This window comes from Orycteropus afer, unplaced genomic scaffold (genome assembly GCF_000298275.1).
Source record: "Orycteropus afer afer isolate SDZICR_OR568_19922 unplaced genomic scaffold, OryAfe1.0 scaffold00045, whole genome shotgun sequence".
Lineage (NCBI taxonomy): Eukaryota > Metazoa > Chordata > Mammalia > Tubulidentata > Orycteropodidae > Orycteropus > Orycteropus afer.
In genome coordinates, this window is record NW_006921632.1 from 9,457,819 (window position 1) to 9,466,485 (window position 8,667).

An 8,667-nucleotide genomic window follows, 5' to 3' on the forward strand; every position below is an offset into this window, starting at 1 on the left:
ACTTGTGAGGATTTTCGTTTTCCTTATGTTGAGGTATAATCTACAGTAAAGATTATAGTCTACTTTTCATCAGTACGTGCTTCAAGTCTTCATGTTCAGCAAGCAAGGTTGTGTCATCTGCATATTTCAAATTGTTAATGAGTCTTCCTCTAATCCTGATGCCATGTTCTCCTTCATATAGTCCAGTTTCTCAGATTATTTGCTCAGCATAGAGATTGAATAAGTATGGGGAAAGGATACAACCCTGATGAACACCTTCCTGATTTTAAACCATGCAGTGTTCCCTTGTTCTATTTGGATGACAGCCTCTCGGTCTATGTACAGGTTCCTCATGAGCATAATTAAGTGTTCTGGAATTCTCATTCTTCTCAATGTTATCCATAATTTCTTATGATCCACACAGTCAAATGCTTTTGTATGGTCAACAAAACACAGTAGATATCTTTCTGGTATTCTTTGCTAAAAAGCCAAAATCCATCTGACATCAGCAATGAATGACATCCCTCATTCCATGTCCTCTTCTGAATCCAGCTTGCATTTCTGGAACTTCCCCATTAATATACTGCTGCAACCATTTTTGAATTATCTTCAGCACAATTTTACAATGTGATATTAATGTTATATTAATAATATTGTTTGATAATCCCCACGTTTTATTATATCACCTTTCTTTGGAATGGGCACAAATGTCGATCACTTCCAGTCACTTGGCCAGATAGCTGTCTTCCAAATTACTTGGCATAGATGAGTAAGTGCCTCCTGTGCTACATCTGTTTGTTGAAACATCTCAGTGGGTATTCTGTCAATTCCTGGAGGCTTGTTGTTTGCCAATTCCTTCATTGCAGCTTTGATTTCTTCCTTCAGTACCATTGGATCTTGAACATATCCCACCTCTTGAAATACTTGAACATCAACTAATTCTTTTTGGTACAGTGACTCTGTGTATTCCTTCCATCTTTTTTTGATGCTTCCTGCATCATTCAATATTTTGCCCTTAACAACAGCAACAGAAAAACAAAACAAAACAAAACAAAAAACTCACTGTCCTCGAGTCAATTCTGACTCATAGCAACCCCTTCTTGGGTTTCTGAGGTAGTATCACTATGGAAATAGATTGTCCAATCTTCCTTCTGAGGAGTGGCTTGTGGGTTTGAACCGCCAGACTTCTGGTCAGCAGTCAAATGCCTTAGGCACTATGCTACCAGACCTCCCATTTACAATCATTCAATATTCAAATTCCAGCAACTCAAGGCTGGAATTTTTTCTTCAGTTCTTTCAACTTGAGAAATACTGAGTGTGTTTTTCCTCTTTGGTTTTTCAACTCCAGGTCTTTGCACATTTCATATAATAATTGACTTTGTCTTCTCAAGCTGCTCTTTGAAATCTTCTCTTCAGCTCTTTTATCTTGTCATTTCTTCCATTTGCTTTAGCTACTCTCCATTCAACAGCAAGTTTCAGAGTCTCTTCTGACATCCATTTTGGTCTTTTCTTCCTTTCCTGTCTTTTTAATGACATTTTGTTTTCTTCATGGATGATATTCTTGATATCATCCCACAACTCATCTGGTCTTTGGTCATTGGTGTTCAGTGCTTCCAATCTATCCTTCAGATGGTCTCTAAATTTAGGTGAGATACAATCATAAGGTCATATTTTGGCTTTTGTGAACTTGTTTTAATTTTCTTCAGCTTCAACTTGAATTGCAGCTCCTGGTCTTGTTTGGGGTGAAGATTTTGAGCTTCTCCTTTGCCTCTTTCCACAGATGTAGTTGATCTGATTACTGTGTATTCCATCTAGCAAGGTCCACAAATATAGCCACCATTTATGTTATTGAAAAAAGGTATTTGCAATGAATAAGTTGTTGATTTGGCAAAATTCTATCATGTGATCTCTGCCATCTTATCACCAAGGCTATATTTTCCAACTACTGATGCTTTTCCTTTGTTTCTAACTTTTGCATCCCAATCACCAGTAATTATTAATACATCTTGATTGCAAGTTTGGTCAATTCCAGAAGTTGGTAAAAATCTGCAATTTTTTCATGTCTGGCTTTAGTGGTTGGTGTGTAAATTTGAGTAATAGTAGTATTAACTGACCTTCCTTGTAGGCGTATGGATATTATCCTATCGTTAACAGCATTGTACTTCAGGATAGATCTTGAGATATTCTTTCTGAGGGTGAATGCAATGGCATTACTGTTTAATTTGTCATTCCTGGCATAGTAGATCATATAATTGTCTGATTCAAAATGGCCAATACTAGTCCATTTTGGGTCACTAATGCTTAGGATATCAATCTTTATGTGTTCCATTTCATGTTTGACAACTTCAGATCTTCCTAGATGAATACTTTGTACATTCCACATTCTGATTATTAATGCATTCTTGCAGCTGTTTCTTTCCATTTTGAGCTGTGCCTGATCAACAAATGAAGATATGAACAGCTTTGCTCCATCCACATCATTAAGGTTGACTCTACTTTGAGGGGGAGCTCTGGTAGCATAGTGGCTAAGACACTTGCCTGCTAACCAGATGGCTGACGGTTCAAACCCATCAGCCACTCCTCAGACGGAAGGTTGGGCAATCCTACTTTCGTAGTGATACTGCCTCGGAAACCCAAGGAGGGGTTGCTATGAGTCGGGTTTGACTCGACGGCACATAACAACAACAACAACTACTACTTTGAGGAGGCAGCTCTTCCCCAGTCATATTTTGAGTGCCTTCTGACCTGAGGGGCTCATCTTCTGGCACTATATCAGACAAGGTTTCACAGTTATTCATAATGTTTTCTAGTAATGTATCAGACAGTTTTTTAGTACTATTCATAAGGTTTTTCCTGGCCAAGTTTTTCAGAAGTGGATGGCCCATCTTTCTTCCTAGTCTGTCTTAGACTAGTAGCACCACTAAAACCTGTCCACCATGGGTGACCCTGCAAGTATTTGAAATACCAGTGGCATAGCCTCCAGCCTCATAGCAAACCACAAGCCACCACAGTATGACAAACTGACAGATTAGTTGTGGAGTCTGGAGGTAGAGTTTGGGAATTATCTTCATAGAAGTAGGAACAGGAGTAGACAGTATCCTTCAGGGAAATAATGTAGAGGAGGCAAAAAGATTTCATGTTGCATATCATCTACAGATGATTGATAGTAGCTATCTGAGGTGCTGTGCTAAAGAAAGAATTTAAAGCCCCTTTCAGACATTGTGGGAAAGAGCACCATGAATGAAGAGTAGTATCTATCCTTAGCTCCAAAGAGGTAAGTGGTAGCACCTATGTCAGGTGTTAGCCATCCCCAGAACAAAGATGGAAGAGACTCCAGAACAAACTCCTGAAAAACACCAGTTGTTACTTCCCTAATAAGCCCCATTTATGAGTATGGTCTGTGAGTTCTGTGTGGCCATTGCAATGAATTATCAAACCCAGCAGAGATAAAAGAAAGTGCCATGAAAGGGACAGCTGGTGTCAGAATTGGTAAAAAAAAGGTTGGGAGTTGGAGGTATTTCTGACCTCTACCTCATAGAATCAGCTTTGTGCTGATGCTGATCTTGATGATTCTCTTACCCCCTCTTGAAGTTAGACTAAGAAGTCTGATGCAATGTCAGTTTTACAGATTTGATTTACAAAATTAAATTTAGAAATTAAGTGTAAAATAATGGTTAAAGAAAAAAACAGCGATAATGGAAGTTTACTATTTGGGAAGGGTCCAGAGAAAAGTGAGCTTCATTCTCCCATTAAAAAGCAAATTCTTTTAAGGATGAAAAGGGAGGAGATACTCCATGTCTCAGGCTAGATTCTTTACAGAATCAAAACCAGTGAAGCATATATATGTGTGTGTGTGTGTGTGTGTGTGTGTGTATGCATATATTTGTTGTTGTTGTTGTTATTTGCCGTCAAGTCGGCCCCAACTCATAGTGACCTCTCCTTGGGTTTCTGAGGCAGTATCACTATGGAAGTAGGATTGCCCAACCTTCCTTCCGAGGAGTGGCTGGTGGGTTTGAACTGCCAGTCTTCTGGTTAGTAGTCAAGTGCCTTAGGCACTATGCTCCAACTCATAGCAACAGAATGAAACACTGGTTCTGCACCATCCTCACAATCCTTGACATGCTTGAGTCCATCATTGCAACCACCCCATCTCATTGAGGGGCTTCCCCTTCTTCACTGACCCTCTACTTTAATAAGCATGATATCCATCTCCAGGGAGTAGTCCTTTCTAACAACATGACCAAAGTAGGTGAGATGAAGTCTGGCCATTCTCACTTCCAAGGAACATTGTGGTTGCACTTCTTCCATACATGTGTGTGTGTATGTGTGTGTAAATGTGTATATATATGTATGTATATGTGTATACATGTATATATAGAGAGCCAGAGAGAGAGAGAGAGAGAGCCAGAGAGAGAAAATTGTTTCAAAGAAATGGCTCATGCAGTTGTAGAGGCTGGCAAGTTACAAGTCCATGGATTAGATGTCAGGCTGGAGGCTTCTCCTGACTCATGTAGCTGCAGGAGCTAATGAACTCAAGATCAGCAAGTAAGATAGCAGGCTGCTGGCTCACAGGTTGTTAAGGCTGCAATACCAAGATTGGTAGGCAATACAGCAGAACACTGGTTCAAGTCAAGAACTGGAGGTCAGATGATGATGAGCCAGATGTAGGATCCAGATTAAGCAAAAAGCCAGAGAGCTTTGCCAGGACATCCATATATACTGGAAGCAGGCCACACTCCCAAGAAAACTCACTTTCAACTGATTGGCTGCTCATAGGAGATGACTACATCGTAACTGCCAAACTACTGAGAATCATGGCCCAGGTGAGTTGAAACAACCTTAATTATTACACTCCATCTACCCAGACAGTAGAGAATCAATCAAATTATTTCCAGCTCTCAGCCAACAGGGTAACACCACTGTCTTGTTACAGACTTCTTTGCCCCTGCAATTGGAGTCTAAAAATAATTAACTATTCATACAACACATATTTCTTTCTGTGTAACATGTGTATGACACTAGTCAACCTCTTAATCTATAGCCAGATAAAGGATAGGATGGAGAGTATTTAGAAAAAGAGGGATGGAGTTGCTATCCATGAAGACATAACCACCTCGAATTTTCTGGATGCTTGTGGTGCATGGGGAGCAAATGCTAAGACAAAAATACTAATAATTAAAATATTTTGCAATTATGATAAACATGGTGAGATAAGAAAGTCCAAAGGAAAAAGAAATCACATGTATTTTACTGGAAGAGGGAAGAGGAGATCAAAAGCCTCTTTGGAGAAGGTAGGATTTGCATTGAGCCTTGAAGGATGTGGTAGCTAAGGTTCGAAGTGCCAGGCTCTAGGGGCTGGGTAAAAGTCCCTTGATCTTGGCTAAGGTTATATGCCAACTTGGCTGGGCCTGTTTTTGAGTGGCTGGGCAGCTGGTGGTAGTTATTCACCATGATGAGACTGGCTAAGTAGCTATTTTAGAGATATGGTCTGTTTCCTGTATATAAGGAGAAGCTTTGGGAATGGTCTACAGCTTTTTGCCATGCTTGGACCCTGCGTGTAGCCTAGTCTTCATTCAGCAGCCTGCCATGCTCTGCTGATCTTGGGACTTTTAACGGACTTGAATCAATGTCCTGCCATGTGGTTTGGTAATATCAGTACTGTGTCTTCTTACTTGTTGATCTTGGGTTTGTCAGCCTCAGCAACCAGCAGCTGTCTGAGGGAAGAGATGCCTCTAGCATCAGTGGGCTGGGAGCAAGAGGTAAAGCTGAAGCCCAAGGTCAAGGGACTTTCTTCTAGCCCCTAGAGCCTAGCACTTTGAACTTGGACTTCTAGCCTGCAGACTGTAAGAGAATAAACTCCTGTTTGTTAAAGCCATTCCATTTGTGGTATTTTCTGTTAGAGCAGCACTAGGTAACCAAAACAAAGGGAAAATACAAAATTTTAGCTGGTGGGCAGTATGAGGTAAGGTAATGCAGGTAACTTGAGCAAAGGTGGAAGAAGGAAAGTTCTGACAAGTTCTGGAACAGGGAAGATAGTTGAGGAATTTTGATTTCTGGCCCTGCCCTTAACCATCTTTCTCACTTGACCTCACTCCTCTGTGCCTTATTTATTTATTTATTTATTTTTTCGGCTTGTATCAGGCGTAGGCCACCAGGGATTCTGCCAAAGGAGAAAAGAAGCACCAAAGTGCTCCTGCATCTGCTTCTTGTATGCTTCATAGTGCTCTATGACAATGCCAGCACAAGGTTTTTCAAGCCAGCTTCTCTAACTGTTGGAAGGAAGAATCTGCTGATGGTCTGAAAATCTCAGAGAACCTAAAGCAAAAGAACATTTGCTAAAAAATTGGAAGACAGAATTAGTTATCTTACATATGCCATGGGAAGTGCTGGTGGTCGTTGTTGTTGTTGTTGTTAGGTGCCATCGAGTAGTCTCCAACTCACAGCAACCTTATGCACAGCATAATGAAACACTGCCCAGTACGGTGCCAGCCTCACGTTCCTTGCTATACCTGAGCCCATCGTTGCAGCCACCATGTCAATCCATCTTGTTGAGGGCCTTCCCCTTTTCTGTTGACCCTCCACTTTACCAAGCCTTCTCCAGGAAATAGTCCTTCTCCAAAGATCCATCCTTCTCCAGAGAATAGTCCCTTCTGACAACATGACCAAAGTAGGTGAGACAAAGTCTGGCCATTCTCACTTCCAAGGAGCATTCTGGCTGCACTTCCTCCAGGACAGATTTGTTAGTAGTCCATGGTACTCTTAGCATTCTTCTCCAACATCACAAGTCAAAAGCATCGACTCTTCTTCGGTCTTCCTTATTCATTGTCTAGCTCTCACATGGGAGCCCTGGTGTCATAGTGCCTAAGGCATTTGGCTGCTATCCAGAAGGCTGGTGGTTCAAACCCACCAGCCACTCCTCAGAAGGAAGGTTGGGAATCTACTTCTGTAGTGATACTGCCTTGGTAACCCAAGGAGGGGTCACTATGAGTCTGATCTGTACATGCATAGGAAGGCAATTAAAAATAGCATGACTTGGGTTAAGCGCACCTTAGTCTTCAAGGAGACATCTTTGCTCTTCCTCACCTGAAAGAGGTCTTTTGCAGTAGATTTGCCCAATGCAATACATCATCTGATGTCTTGACTGCTACTTCCATTGGTGTTGATTGTAGAACCAAGTGATATGAAATCCTTGACAACTTCAATCTTTTCTCCAGCCATCGTGAAGCTGTTTATTGGACCAATTGTGAGGATTTTTGTTTTCTTTATACTGAGGAATAATCCATACTGCAGACTTCAGTCTTTAATCTTCATCAGTAAGTGATCCTCACTTTCAGCAAGCAAAGTAGTGTCATCTGTGCATTGCAGGTCGTTAATGAGTCTTTCTCCAATCCTGATGCCATGTTCTTCTTCGTATAGTCTAGCTTCTTGGATTATTTGCTCAGCATATAGATTGAATAAGTACGGTAAAAGGACACAATCCTGACATGTTTCCTTCTTGATTTTAAACCATACAGTGTTCCCTTGTTCTGTTTGAACAACAGCCTCCTGGTCTATGTACAGGTTCCTCATGAGTATAATCAAGTGTTCTGGAATTCCCATTCTTCTCAATGTTATCCATAATTTGTTATGATCCACACAATCAAATGCTTTTGCATAGTCAATGAAACATAAGTAAATATCTTTCTGATATTCTGTGCTTTCAGCTAAGATCCATCTGACATCAGCAATGATATCCCTTGTTCCACATCCTCTTCTGAATCCAGCTTGCATTTCTGGAAGCTCTCTGTCAGTGTACTGCTTATGAAAGATCATCCATTTTTGGATTATCTTCAGTAAGATTTTACTTGCATGTGATATTAATGCTATTGTTTGATAATTTCCACTTTCTGTGGGATCACCTTTCTTTGGAATGGGTACAAGTATGGCACAAATATGGTGCTAGTGGAGGGGCTCTAATGTTCCTGAACTTTTTGTAGCTTTTAAGGGTTGGGAAATATTATTTGTCTTCGGATAAGGTTATCACTTGTTTTCTCCCCCTGTGAACTATAATTTGGTAAGCTTCTGAACCATGAAAATATATTTCACCCTACCAACTGTTTTAGGGAAAGCCTTTAACTTGCAATCTAGACTCAAAGTGGCTTGCTATTTTTAAATGCTGAACTTTTGACTTTTATTTTCCAGAACTTGGTATAAGCTCCTACATATTAGACTTCTTTGTATCTGCCACAAAACTTAGCATTTTGTCTTGTTTAACACGTTTCTCTGTGTTCTTAGCTTCACATAGCATACATACTGTTTTGGCAATCTAAGGGTCCTCTAATAGAAAATACCACAAATGAATGGCTTTAACAAACAGGGATTTATTCTCTTATAATTTTGGATGCTAGAAGTCTGAGTTCAAAATGTGAGCTATAGGGACTGGATGAAAGCCCTTAGACTTTGAGCTTCAGTTCTTCCTCTTGTTCCCAGCCCACTGAAGCTTGAGGCTTCTCTTAGACAGTTGCTGGCTACTGAAGCTGACAAACCCAAAGTCAACAAATAAAATGGCAGTCCAAAAATTATCAAACAACATGTTGTTGTTGTTGTTATGTGCCATCGAGTCAAACCCGACTCATAGCGACCCCTCCTTGGGTTTCTGAGGCAGTATCACTACAGAAGTAGGATTGCCCAACCTTCCTTCCGAGGAGT